General features: G+C 36.4%; 1 protein-coding gene across 5 annotated transcripts in view; it reads left to right on the forward strand.

Moving 5' to 3' along the window:
- The window catches only part of TBCK (TBC1 domain containing kinase), a 263,530-nt gene that overhangs the window by 242,312 nt on the left and 6,688 nt on the right, over positions 1–14,530 (forward strand). The window contains exon 26 of one of the 5 annotated variants that reach the window (XR_010345400.1): positions 11,947–12,030. The exons of the other annotated variants lie outside the window; for them this stretch is intronic. The gene's annotated coding sequence lies outside the window, so the exon portion shown is untranslated. The remainder of the gene's footprint in view (positions 1–11,946; positions 12,031–14,530) is intronic. 5 annotated transcript variants of the gene reach the window in all.

Below are 14,530 nucleotides of genomic sequence, written 5' to 3' on the forward strand. Positions count from 1 at the left end.
GCTGTTCTGCAGCTTCTGCCATTGATACCCAGGCAGGCAAGGTCTGGAGTAGACATCCAGCAAACTCCAGCAGACCTACAGCATAGGCACCTGACTATTAGAAGGAAAGCTAACAAACAGAAAGGAATATTTTCAACATCCACAAGGACGTCCACTCAGAGATCACATCCAAAGGCCACTGACTTCAGAGACAAAAGGTAGATAAATCCACAAAAATGGAGAGAAACCTGTGCAAAAAGGCTGAAATTGTCAAAAACCAGAACACCTCTTCTTCTCCAAGGGATCACAACTTCTTGCCAGCAAGGGAACAAAACTGGATGGAAAATGAGTTTGACTAATTGACAGAAGCAGGCTTCAGAAGGTGGGTAATAACAAACTCCTCCAAGCTAAAGGGGCATGTACTAACCCAATGCAAAGGAGCTAAGAACCTTGAAAAAAGGTTAGACAAATTGCTACCCAGAATAACCAGTTTAGAGAATAACATAAACGACCTAATGGAGCTGAAAAACCACAGCACAAGAACTTCATGAAGCATACACAAGTTTCTATAGCCAAATTGATCAAGCAGAAGAAAGGATATCAGTGATTGAAGATCAACATGATAAAATAAAGGAAGAAGACAAGATTAGAGGAAAAAGAGTGAAAAAAATAAACAAAGCCTCCTTCAAATATTGGATTGCATCAAAAGACCAAATCTGTGTTTAATCAGTGTACTTTAAACTGATGGGGAGAATGAAACAAACTTGGAAAACACTCTTCAGGATATTATCCAGGAGAACTTCTCCAAACCTAGGAAGGCAAGCCAACATACAAATTTAAGAAATATGGAGAACACCACAAAGACACTCCTTGAGACTAGCAACCCCAAGACACATAATCATTAGATTCACCAGGGTTGAAATGAAGGAAAAAATGCTAAGGGCAGCCAGAGAGAAAGGTCGGGTTACCCACAGAAGGAAGCCCATCAGACTAACAGCAGATCTCTTGGCAGAAAACCTACAAGCCAGAACAAAGTGGGGGCCAATATTCATCATCCTAAAAGAAAAGGAGTTTCAACCAAGAATCTAATATCCAGCCAAACTAAGCTTCATAAGCAAAGGAGAAATAAAATCCTTAACAGACAAGCAAATGCTGATAGATTTTGTCACCACTAGGCCTGCCTTACAAGAGCTCCCTAAGGAAGCACTAAACATGGGAAAGAACAACTGGTACCAGGCACTGCAAAAACACCAAATTGTAAAGACCATCAATGCTATGAAGAAACTGCATCAACTAATGGTCAAAATAACCAGCTAACATTATAATGGCAGTATCAAATTCACACATAACAGTATTAGCCTTAAATGTAAGTGGGCTAAATGCCTGAATCAAAATACACAGACCGGCCAATTGAATAAACAGTCAAGACCCATTGGTGTGCTGTATTCAGAAGACCCATCTCACGTGCAAAGACACACATAGGCTCAAAATAAAGGGATGGAGGAAGAGTTACCAAGCAAATAGAAAGCAAGAAAAGCAGGGGTTGCAATCCTAATCGCTGATAAAACACACTTTAAACCAACAAAGATCAAAAGAGGCAAAGAAGGGCATTATATTAGTGGTAAAGGGATCAATGTAACAAGAAGACCTAACTATCCTGGATATATATGCATCCAATACAGGAGCATCCAGATTCATAAAGCAAGTTATTACAGACCTACAAAGAGACATAGACTCCCACATAATAATAGTGGGAGACTTTAACACCCCACTGTTTATTAGACAGATCAATGAGACAGGAAATTAACAACAATATCGAGGATTTGAACTCAGCTCTGGACCAAGTGAACCTAATAGACATCTACAGAACTCTCCACCCCAAATCCACAGAATATACATTCTTCTCAGCACCACATCACATTTATTCTAAAGCTGACCACATAATTGGAAGTAAAACATTCCTCAGCAAATCCAAAAGAATGGAAATCATAACGAACAGTCCCTCAGACTACATTGCAATCAAATTAGAACTCAGGATTAAGGAACTCACTCAAAACTGCACAACTACATGGAAACTGAACACCCTGCTCCTGAGTGACTACTGGATAAATAATGAAATGAAGGCAGAAATAACAATGTTCTTTGAAACCAATGAGAATGAACATACAACGTACCAGAATATCTGGGACACATTTAAAGAAGTGCATAGAGGGAAATTTATAGCACCAAATGCCCACAAGAGAAAGCAGGAAAGATCCAAAATCGACATCCTAACATCACAATGAAAAGAACTAGAGGAGCAAGAACAAACAAATTCAAAACCTAGCAGAATACAAGAAATAACTAAGAGCAGAGCAGAATTGAAGGATATAGATACAAGAAAAACCCTTCAAAAACATCAGTGAATCCAGGAGCTGGTTTTTTGAAAAGATCAACAAAATAGACTGCTAGCCAGACTAACAAAAAAGAAAAGAGATAAGAATCAAATAGATGCAATAAAAAATGAAAAAGGGGATATCACCACCAATCTCACAGAAATACAAACTAATGTCAGGGAATACTATAAACACCTCTATGCAAATAAACCAGAAAATCTAGAAGAAATGGATAAATCCCTGAATAGACCAATAACAAGGTCTGAAATTGGGGCAGCAATTAATAGCCTACCAACCAAAAAAAGTCCAGAACCAGAAAGTTTCACAGGCAAATTCTACCAGAGGTACAAAGAGGAGCTGGTACCATTCCTTCTGAAACTATACCAAACAACAGAAAAAGAGGGAATTCTCCCTAACTCATTTTATGAGGCCAACATCATCCTTATATCAAAACCTGGCAAAGACACAACTAAAAGAGAAAATTTTAGGCCGTTATTCCTAATGAACATCATTGTGAAAATCCTCAGTAAAATCCTGGCAAACTGAATCCAGCAGCGTATCAAAAAACTTATCCACCACAATCAAGTCAGCTTCATCCCTTGGATGCAAGGCTGATTCAACCTACGCAAATCAATAAACATAATCCATCACATAAACAGAACCAAAGGTAGAAACCACATGATTATCTCAATAGATGCAGAGAAGGCCTTTGACAAAATTCAGCAGCCTTTCATGCCAAATATTCTCAATACAGTAGGTACTGATGGAATGTATCTCAAAATAATAACCTATTTAGACAAACCCACAGCAAATATCATACTGTATAGGCAAAAACTGAAAGCATCCCCTATGAAAACCAGCATGAGACAAGGATGCCCTCTCTCACCACTCCTATTCAATATAGTAGTGGAAGTTCTGTCCAGGGCAATCAGGTAAGAGAAAGAAATAAAGGGTATTCAATTAGGAAAAGAGGAAGTCAAGTTGTCTCTATTTGCAGGTGACATGGCTATATATTTAGAAGCCCCCATCGTCTTAGCCCAAAAACTCCTTAAGCTTATAAGCAACTTCAGCAAAGTCTCAGGATACAAAATCAATGTGCAAAAATTACAAGCATTCCTAAACACCAATAACACAAACAGAGAGCCAAATCATGAGTGAACTCCCATTCACAATTGCTACAAAGAGAATAAAATGCATAGGAATACAACTTACAAGGGATGTGAAGGACCTCTTCAAGGAGAACTACAAACCACTGCTTAAGGAAATAAAAGAGGACACAAACAGATGGAAAAACATTCCATGCTTATGGATAGGGAGAATCAATATCATGAAAATGGCCATACTGCCCAAAGTAAATTATACATTGAATGCTGTCCCCATCAAGCTATCACTGACTCTCTTCACAAAATTGGAAAAAATTACCTTGAATTTCATATGGAACCAAAAAAGAAGCCCTCATAGCTAAGATGATTCTAAGAAAGAAAAAAAAAACCAGGCATCACACTACCTGACATCAAACTATATTACAAGGCTACAGTAATCAAAACAGTGTGGTACTGTTACTGATAAGAGATATAGACCAATGGAACAGAATGGAGGCCTCAAATATAATGCCACACATTTACAGCCATTTGATCTTTGACAAACCTGACAAAAACAAGCCCTGAGGAAAGGATTCCCTGTTTAATAAATGGTGTTGGGAAAACTGGCTAGCCATATGCAGAAAGCTGAAACTGGACCCCTTCCTTATACGTTCTACAAAAATTAACTCCACATGGATCAAAGATTTAAAGATTTAAGCGTAAGACCTAACACCATAAAAACCCTAGAAGAAAACCTAGGCAACACCATTTGGGACATAGGCATGGGCAAGGACTTAATGACTAAAACACCGAAAGCAATGGCAACAGAAGCCAAAATAGACAAATGGGACCTAAATAAACTAAGGAGCTTCTGCACAGCAAAATAAAGTATCATTAAAGTGAACCGGCAACCAACAGAATGGGAAAAAATTTTTGCAATCTATCCATCTGACAAAGGGCTAATATCCAGAATTTATAAAGAACTTAAACAAATTTACAAGCAAAAAAACAACCCCATCAGAAAGTGGGTGAAGGATATGAACAGACACTTCTCAAAAGAAGACATTTATGCAGCCAACAAACATATGAAAACATACTCATCATCACTGGTCATTAGAGAAACACAAATCAAAACCACAACAAGATACCATCTCACACCAGTTAGAATGGTGATCATTAAAAAATCAGAAGACAACAGATGCTGGAGAGGATGTGGAGAAATAGGAACACTTTTACATTGTTGGTGGGAGTGTAAATTAATTCAACCATTGTGGAAGACAGTGTGGCGATTCCTCAAGGATCTAGAACTAGAAGTAACATTTGACCCAGCAGTCCCATTACTGGGTATATACCCAAAGGATTATAAATTGTTCTATTATAAAGACACATGCACATGTATGTTTATTGTGGCACTGTTCACAATACTAAAGACTTGAAACCAACCCAAAATGTCCATCAATGATAGACTGGATAAAGGCAATGTGGCACATATACACCGTGGAACTATGCAGCCATAAAATAGGATGAGTTTATGTCTGTTGCAGGGACATGGATGAAGCTGAAAACCATCATTCTCAGCAAATTAAAACAAGAACAGAAAACCAAACACCATATGTTCTCACTCAAAAGTGGGAGTTGAACAATGAGAACATATCAATACAGGGAGGGGAACATAACACACCGGGGCCTGTCAGGGATGGGGGCAGCTAGGGGAGGGATAGCATTAGGAGAAATACCTAATGTAGATGACAGGGTGATGGATGCAGCAAACCACCATGGCATGTGTATACCTATGTAACAAACCTGCACATTGAACACATGTACCCCAGAACTTAAAGTATAGTAATAATTTTTTTAAAAAAAGTTTTCATTTTAGCAGTTGAGACCTAGTAAATGTTTTTAGAAAAGGAAAGTGACGCTATCATCTGTATTTTGGAAAATCATTTGGAAAATAACTTTTTTAGTTGTATTAAAGTTTGCCACAATTTAAGTGTCTTCCCTCTCTTTTGCCCTTGATCCCCATTAAACAAATTTTAAAACACCAAGGAACAGAGATTCTAATATTCCAAGTCTATCTCAATGCTAGCTTCTTCCCAGATGCTTATCTTTATGTTCACCCTTTCTCTGAAGCTTTCAGTCTCTAACTATCGAAATAGTTGGTAGCCCTCAGAGTGAAAAATGCTCACAAGGCTGTGAGGAAGAGTCAATAGGAGGGTTTGCCTGAGACTCATAGCCAAAGCTCTGTGACTTTCAAAATGAGACTGGGGAAATAATCCACTGCTGTCACTATGTGATTCAAGGCACCTGATCACTTTCTTCTCTTACTTTACTTGGAACACTGAAGGACAATCTTCTCTCTTGTTGATCTTTCATGGAAATATAAATTACGTTATTTATTTGTATGGGGAGTAGCCAAGTATGTGTGTAATGAATTTGTCTTTCTTGAAATGCAAAGGGATGTTAGACTTAACTATTACCAAAATGAAACTTCTAAAAAGAACTTTTAAATAGTACACATTGTCTTTACTAACTATGGTAAACAAACTATTTTTTGGAAGGGATCCATGGATCTTGATTTACTTTGCTTAAGGATAATAACCCTAGGAAGGAAGAAATCTCTATATGATACTGACTGAAGTCTCAAGATTTTCTGAGGATCTTCCGTAATGGTACCATCAGTAAGCAGAGTACTGGCTGAGGAAAACCTAGAAGCATTAGGACCACTTAGGAACCAATCCAACAATAATTGGGCTCTAAAGATAGAAGACCTTGACCGGGCATGGTGGCTCACAACTGTAATCCTAGCACTTTGGGAGGGTAAGGAGGGAGGATCACTTGATCCCATGAGTTTGAGACTAGCTTGGGCAACAAAGTAAGACCTTGTTTCTAAAAAAAAAAACCACACACGTTAATTAATTAATTTTAAAAAGACCTTAAAGTCTCTAGGTTGTGTTTTTGGGGAAGTTGCTGATACCGTTACCAGAGATAGAGAAGAATAACGTAGGTTTCAAAAGAATGCGATTAATTTTGGACATAGTGAGTTTGACGTGCTAATGGTATATCACTGGAAAAGTATCAGGCGAGCATTTGGAGATTCAGACTAGAATTCAAAGAAGACTTATACTAGATGTGTATAAGTGGGAGTATTGAATCCTCTCACTTATATAATAAACAGTATTCTACAGAACATGAAAAAAAGATGTGGGGTTTCATTTTCTGTAATTACCATAATTATGGTATAATTTTTCATAATCTCCATAATTACCTTTAAAAGCTTATAAATGAGTTATTCTAGAAAGAAAGATGAATTCCAGGTGATAGCCTCAATAAGTGATTGTTGAAAAGACCCTTAAGAGATATATTAATAACTTGTATTTGTTTCAAGAACTTGTAAAAATTCACTGTCTCCATTATAAATTAACTGGTAAAATAGAAAAGAATGCATAAGTGCAAGTGATTGGTAGAAGAAATTAACAAAGAAAATGAGATTAAAGGGAAGTGGAAGAGAAAGGAAAGGAAAAGGCCATTTTGGCATCTGAGAAGAAAAAAATGTAAGTATATATATATATATATATATATATATATTTTTTTTTTTTTTCCCTATGGCACATAACATCTTAGGATGAGTATAAGTCAATGCAACTTATACTCCATAGTCTGCTTTGTTGAAAGTCCAATTATATATATGTGTGTGTATATATATGTGTATATATATTTATATATATAACATATACATAAATATATAACATATGCATACTCCATAGTCTGCTTTGTTGAAAGTCCAATTATATATGTGTGTGTATATATAACATATATATGTTATATATTTATGTATATATTATATACATAAATATATACATATATATACACACACACATATATATAATTGGACTTTCAACAAAGCAGACTATGGAGTATAAGTTGCATTGACTTATACTCATCCTAAGATGTTATGCACCATAGGAAAAATATTTATTTTCTTGACATTTCTATTTAAAACTTATACTTTAAAATTTTTTAATTATCTTTCCTTTAATCCTTATGAGATTGTGTTAGAATTACATATGAAAGTAAAATAGAAGAGGAAAAAAAGGAAAATTTATAATTGCTTATGAAGATATCCATTTATCTTTTTTTTCACGCTTCTATTGAATTGCCAAAGTCATTGAGAAAAAAAGGAACTTCTAAAAATTGCCAAAGTCATTGAGGAAAAAAGGAACTAAGAAAGCACAGGGCTTCTTTGAAGAGTGATTTGGGCTGCAGACAAAGGTGGAAATATACAGAGAGTCTGATTATGATAGCATGGAGCCTTAGAGTAGAAAGTAAAACTTTCACTGCATCCTCTTGAAATTCTTCTGTCTACTTCAGTTCCTTAACTATGGAAATGAAGTGAGGATATTGTCTGTCTGTCATCTGTGGACTTCTATAGTAACGTTATGTCACAAGCATTTATTATTTCTATATTTATAAACTTCATCAAAATTTTTGTATAAATACCTTTTAGTGTAGATGTCTTTTAAAAGATATCATTTTTAAAAGTCATCTTACCTGTTCAACTCATACAAAAGTTAAATGAAGACCCTATTAGTAAAGGATAAAAGCAACTAGCATTTGATTCTTACCAGAGCCAGTTAGTTTCCTTACTGTTTGCTCGAAAATTCTTTCCACCTCCTCCACTAGAAGTAAAACAGTTTAGTCCCTGGCATAGTGCCTGGTACACAGTAGATGCTCAGAAAGTATTTGTTGAATGAATGAGTCAGTTATTGAACATATATTAGAGCAAATACTATGTACTAGTAGTCACTGTTCTAGGCATTGGAGAAACAGTAACAAATAAAATTAAGTTCCTACTGTCATGGAGCTTACGATATCTTGGGAAAGACAGACAATAAACTACATATATATACACACATATATATATACATATATATATGTGTGTGTATATATATGTATATATACACACACACACATGCTTTTATATATATACACATCAAATGGTTATAAAGGTTGAAATAAGGTTAATATGAGGGAAAAGAGTGCTGATGGTTTCTTTTCTTTATAGAGTGATTAGTGAAGCTCTTATTCTGAGATGGAAAGCCACTTGAAGATATGGAACAAAGGGTATTATATCATCTGATCCATATTTTAAGAGAATCATTCTTCTGATGATTGTCATGTAGAGAAAGACTATATGGGGTAAGGATAGAAGCAGTAAAGAAATTTTTGCAGTAACCTAAATTGGAGATGATGATGGTTTGGACTAAGAGATGAGATTAGAGAGGTTGATGGGGAGTTGGGAAAGGGTTTGCAGTTTTGCAGATCATGAAGGACCTCATAGACTATGGAAGGACTTTGGAATTTATTCTGAATAAAACCACAGGCCATTAAAATGCTTTGTGATAGGTTATGTGAAACCTCTGACTTACATTTTAAAAGGATCACACAATATGTGAGCATCAGACCACAGGGAAAAGAGCGGAGGCAGGGGAGACCAGCTGATAGGTTGTTACAATTATCTAGGTAAGAAATAACGATCACTTGCACTAGTACAATATTAGTACAGGCAGTGAGAAGTGCTCAGATTCTGAATATGTTTTGAAAGTTACAGGATACATTGGTAAAGAAAAAAAGAAACATATATCGAGGCTTATTACTTAAATAAATAGAAGAGTGGAATTGCCATTTCCTGAGAAAAGGAAGACTTCAGGAAAGGATTAGGTAGAGGAGGGTAGTAATCAAGTTTTCCCCTTTGAAACTGGTAAGTTTGTGAAGCCTATTAGATAGCTAAGTGTCTAATAGATGGTGAAGAAGCTGACAGATTCATGAGTTTAAAGTCCAGGGAAGATACTAAAGACAAATTTACAGTCATCATTGTGTAGATAGGACTTAAACCTGTAGGACTAAATGAAATCATTTAGGGGAGAAGTGTAGATAGAGAAGAGATCAGAGGACTAAGCAATGGGGCAAGAGGTCAAAAAGATAAAGAAAATCCACCAAGGGTGATAGAAAGGCATAGCTAGTGAGGTGGTAGAACCAGGAGAGATCAGTGTACTGAAGGCTAATGGAAGAAAGTTTTGAAGAAAGGAAGGCATGATCAAATGTGTCATGATGCTGATGGGCCAAGTCAGATTCAGAATGAGTCTTAAAAATTGGATTTGACAATGTGAAGATTACTGCCAGTCTTAATAAGAATATTTTGGGGAAGTGATAGAGACAAAAGTTTACGGAGAATTTGAGAAAGAATAGGCTTCTTGCAAAGAAAAGAGATAGGACAAACCATTAGATTAAAAAATGTCCATTAGTCACAATTCGTGGACCTTGTTTGGATCCTGACTCAAATAAATTTAATTATGGATGAACATGTGGACAGACAGAGAATGAGAGGAAGAGAGGATGTTTATGAGTTATGAGCTAATTGGAAATTTGAACACCTACTAAATATTTTATTTATTACAGGAAAAGTCTTAATGGGGCATTTTTCTAGGTGTGATAATACTATGGTTATATATCTTTTAAATCCTGTTATTTCAAAGATACATGTTTAGGTATGAAATAATATGGATTTGCATTGAAACAGTACAAAGGTGAGAAGAGAGCATGGAAGGAATAAATGATACAATTTGGCTGCAAGTTACAATTGTTGAAGCTGAGTGTTGGGGATCTAGGGGCTCATTATGCCTTTCTTGTCTATTTTTATATATTTTTTGACTTTTTTTAATAAAAAGGTACAAAGAAGGAATGGGAAGACATGAAATAGAGATAGCAGCTTTGGGCAACAGGAAATTAAAACATGAAAATACATCGAGTTAGCACACTCTAAATATTTATATATCTCCTTATGTAACACAAACTATAAAAATATTTGTTAAGATAAAAATCGTTACACTATCAGATTTCTTAACCTCAAAGACTGGTTCCAAGAAAAATAGAAACAACTTGGTTAAAAGTTTATTATAACCCTCTTTGTGGACACTAAAGAATACTATAATATGGATTTGAACTATCCCAGGTACCATTGGAGTAGTTATTTGTAAAATAAACATGGATCAGAAAGCTGGACCATGTAATGGCTATTCTTCTAGATTCTCCAACTTTTAAAAAATGCATATATAGCATTTTCTAGTATATAACGCACTAATATGCTGTAATTACCTATTCTTCTCCTTCCTTGTCACAAGTGCCCATGGTAGGGTATAAAATGATTACTGACCTGTGCATTCACCTTTTTGGCTTTGCTCTGCTGCTGGTTTTATTTCTGTGAGTGAAATTAGAAAATATAGCAACCACTGCCTAATTGTTATTAGATGTTATAACTTTGAAAACCAGTTTTATAACTTATACAATACTATTAAGAAAATAAACTTCAATGAATTAAAAAGATCTGAATACAGGAAGACTAGCAGGAGGCAAAACATTTATCTCAGTATGGGGAAACACAATAAGGATTGAAACAAAAAGTGACATTCAAAATTATATTTGGTTATATAATCAAGGGAATAAATTAGTGGAGTATTAGATAAATTATTTCCACCTCTTTCCTACTAATCCTTGCTGTAGCTCTTGTGTTTAGTCCCTGTTTAATAAATGGTATTGGGAAAACTGGCTAGCCATGTGCAGAAAGCAGAAACTGGACCCCTTCCTGACACCTTACACTAAAATTAACTCCAGATGGATTAAAGATTTAAACATACGACCTAACACCATAAAAACCCTAGAAGAAAATCTAGGCAAAAACATTCAGGACATAGGCATAGGCAAGAACTTCATGACCAAAACACCAAAAGCATTGGCAACAAAAGCCAAAATAGACAAATGGGACCTAATCATACTTCACAGCTTCTGCACAGCAAAAGAAACAATCATTAGAGTGAATCAGCAACCAACAGAATGGGAAAAAATTTTTGCAAGCTACCCATCTGACAAAGGGCTGATATCCAGAATCTACAAAGAACTAAAACAGATTTACAAGAAAAAAAACAAACAAGCCCATTCAAAAGTGAGTGAAGGATATGAACACTTATCAAAAGAAGACATATATGAGGCCAACAAACATGAAAAAATGCTCATCATTACTGGTCATTAGAGAAATGCAAATCAAAACTATATTGAGATACCATCTCTCACTAGTGAGATAGCGATCATTAAAAAATCTGGAGACAACAGATGCTGGAGAGGATGTGGAGAAATAGGAACACTTTTACACTGTTGGTGGGAGTGTAAATTAGTTCAATCATTGTGGAAGACAGTGTGGCGATTCCTCAAGGACCTAGAAATAGAAATTCCATTTGACCCAGCAATCCCATTACTGGGTATATATCCAAAGGATTATAAATTGTTCTGTTATAAGGACACATGCACACGAATGTTCATTGCAGCACTGTTTACAATAGCAAAGACTTGGAACCAACCCAAATGCCCATCAATGGTAGACTGGACAGGGAAAATGTGGCACATATACACCATGAAATAATATGCAGCCATCAAAAACAATGAGTTCATGTCCTTTGTAGGGACATGGATGAACCTGGAAACCATCATTCTCAGCAAACTGACACAAGAACACAAAATCGAACGCCGCATGTTTTCACTCATAGGTGGGTGTTGAACAGTGAGTACACATGGACACAGGGAGTGGAGCATCACACACTGGGGTCTGTTGGGGGGAAGTAGGGGAGGGAAAGTGGGGGATGGGTAGTTGGGGAGAGACAACATGGGGAGAAATGCCAGATATAGGTGATGGGGAGGAAGGCAGCAAACCACACTGCCATGTATGTACCTATGCAACAATCTTGCATGTTCTTCACATGTACCCCAGAACCTAAAATGCAATTATATATAGATATATAGATATGTAAAATAAAAATTTTTTAAAAAAGAATTTTATTCTGAAAGTATTGAGTGTTGGTGTTCTGTATCTGTCCCTTAAGTAGATTTGCTAATTACATTGTTTAAATATTGCATCTTACTGTGTTTTTTCTGGTTGTTATTTCACATACTGAGAGCAACCTGCTCATATTTCCTACTATGATGGTGGATTTGTCTGTTTTGCCATTCAGTGCTATCACATTTTTATATTCTGAGGCTTTATTACTGAATGCTTACAAATTTAGAATTGTCATATCTTTTTGGCAAATTGAATTTTTTATCATTATGAAATCTCCCTTTTTATCTGTAATAATCTGTTTCACATTAAATTCTACTATGTCTGATAAAGTTTAGGCCTCACAAATTTCAGACCTACAAACACAGCAGCCTCTTCTAGTGCAAAGTGACTTGCTATCCACACATCACTATATCTATAGGAATTGCAGTTTGAGTCCCAAACCTGACCCATAAATGAATCCCATTGTCTAATTAAATGACTCTCAATGCTAATTACACATTAGAATCACCTGGGAAAAGGGGGCCCTTTTAAAAACAGCTGATGTCAGAGGTCTGTCACAGAAACTCTACTTACTAGTCTGGAACAAACCTGTATATTCCTGTTTAGTAAAAGCACCCAGATGATTTTTCTGACTTTATAACCACTGGCTCAGTATGATATCCTGCCACCTCCACCAAGGATGTTGCTCAGTAAGTCTAGATTTGTAATTTCTGGGCGGAGTCTGCACTCTGTGGAGTATGCAGTCAAAAGCCCTGCCAGATGAAAAATGAAAGATGGAAGAAACCACATACCCTGGATGTCTGGTTCTCCCCTGTCCCACTGTGTATCTTCTCCAGGTATGATATTACTTTTTTCACACTGTGGAAATCTACTCCAGCAGATTCACAGCCTTTTCTTTCTTCCCTAACCTGTCAAGCTATAGCCACAAAGATACTATGTGGTTAAGTATAGCCATTGTGGCCATCACATCTGGATTCTGATTCCCTTTAGGAGTCAATAATGAAAGAGGAATAAAAGGAAAAAAGAAAGAAACCAGTTCCCCAGCCCCTGTTAAATTCAGAAACTCTGCTTATTACTCTGAACTGCTAAGATCCCTGAACTGCTTTTATGCTACCCATACTACTTCATATGAATTGTCTATTACCATCTCCTCCACTGAACTCTAAGCACTCCAAAAACTGGAACTGTGCCTGGTACCTACTTAGTAGGTGCTCAGTGAAATGTTTGATAAGTGAATAACCAAATGACTAAACAGATGGAGGAGAAGAAATGTTTCCATAGCAGTGGAAAAGATGCAGTTATGGTTTCACTGCTAGGGGCCAGTATTTAACATGGATAATTGAAAACACAACAGAGCATCAGAGGAGCAGAACTCAAAATCTTATGTGAAAACTCAACAGTTGCTCTTTTTCTTAAACACAGCCTGCTTCTTTTCAAGGCAGCTAAACATTTGCTATCTCCTTGTATTCCATTTCTACTTTTCTTCTTAGACCTCACACACAGCAGCAACCTGATTGTTTCAAAGTGCTGTCTTCTGCTTACTTTGTCTATTTCCACTTTCCAGCTCAGCAGCAGCCTAGTGGTTAGGGACTTCCTTAATATAACAGTAGGAACTCTTTCCAGCTCTACAGCATAGTTTAAGGGAGATTAGTTGAATGTACAGTCCTTCCTTACTCATTTTCTGATTTCCACAGTGTTTTGAAAGAACTCAAGAGTTAAGATTGCTTATCCACAAGGCTTTTTCAGTAATGCTATGTTTATCTTAGAATTCCGGCCTAAATGGTAATTGAATTGTGCATGTGGGAGAATGCAGCCGAGATGTTTCAGTAATCATATGGTACCAGGGACTGTGCTGCCTGCACATGACTCGGGGCAGAGGAATCTGGTGCCTTCTTTCTTAAGGACTGGGGTTCAAAGAGAAGTAAAAACAGGATGAAGAGCAGCTCACACCAGCTCACTTGACACCTTTTGAAATACAGGAGCACTGTTTCTCTTCAACATTCGTTACTATCAAGGATTCCCATCTGGTAGCTCTAAGAGAGCATAGGATGTGAAATGTGAACAGCCATTTGAATATCTGTGGAGCCACTGCAAAGAATCACTAAGAAGATAAGTAGGGTCAGCAGTACTAAGACCCATTTATGTGAGTTGTTTTGGAGATTGCTAACATCCCAGTCCAGCATTATTTATTCCACCTACTGACCGAGACC

Source organism: Aotus nancymaae, unplaced genomic scaffold, assembly GCF_030222135.1.
Source record: "Aotus nancymaae isolate 86718 unplaced genomic scaffold, 86718_ANA_hifiasm-v0.15.2.pri h1tg000033l, whole genome shotgun sequence".
NCBI lineage: Eukaryota > Metazoa > Chordata > Mammalia > Primates > Aotidae > Aotus > Aotus nancymaae.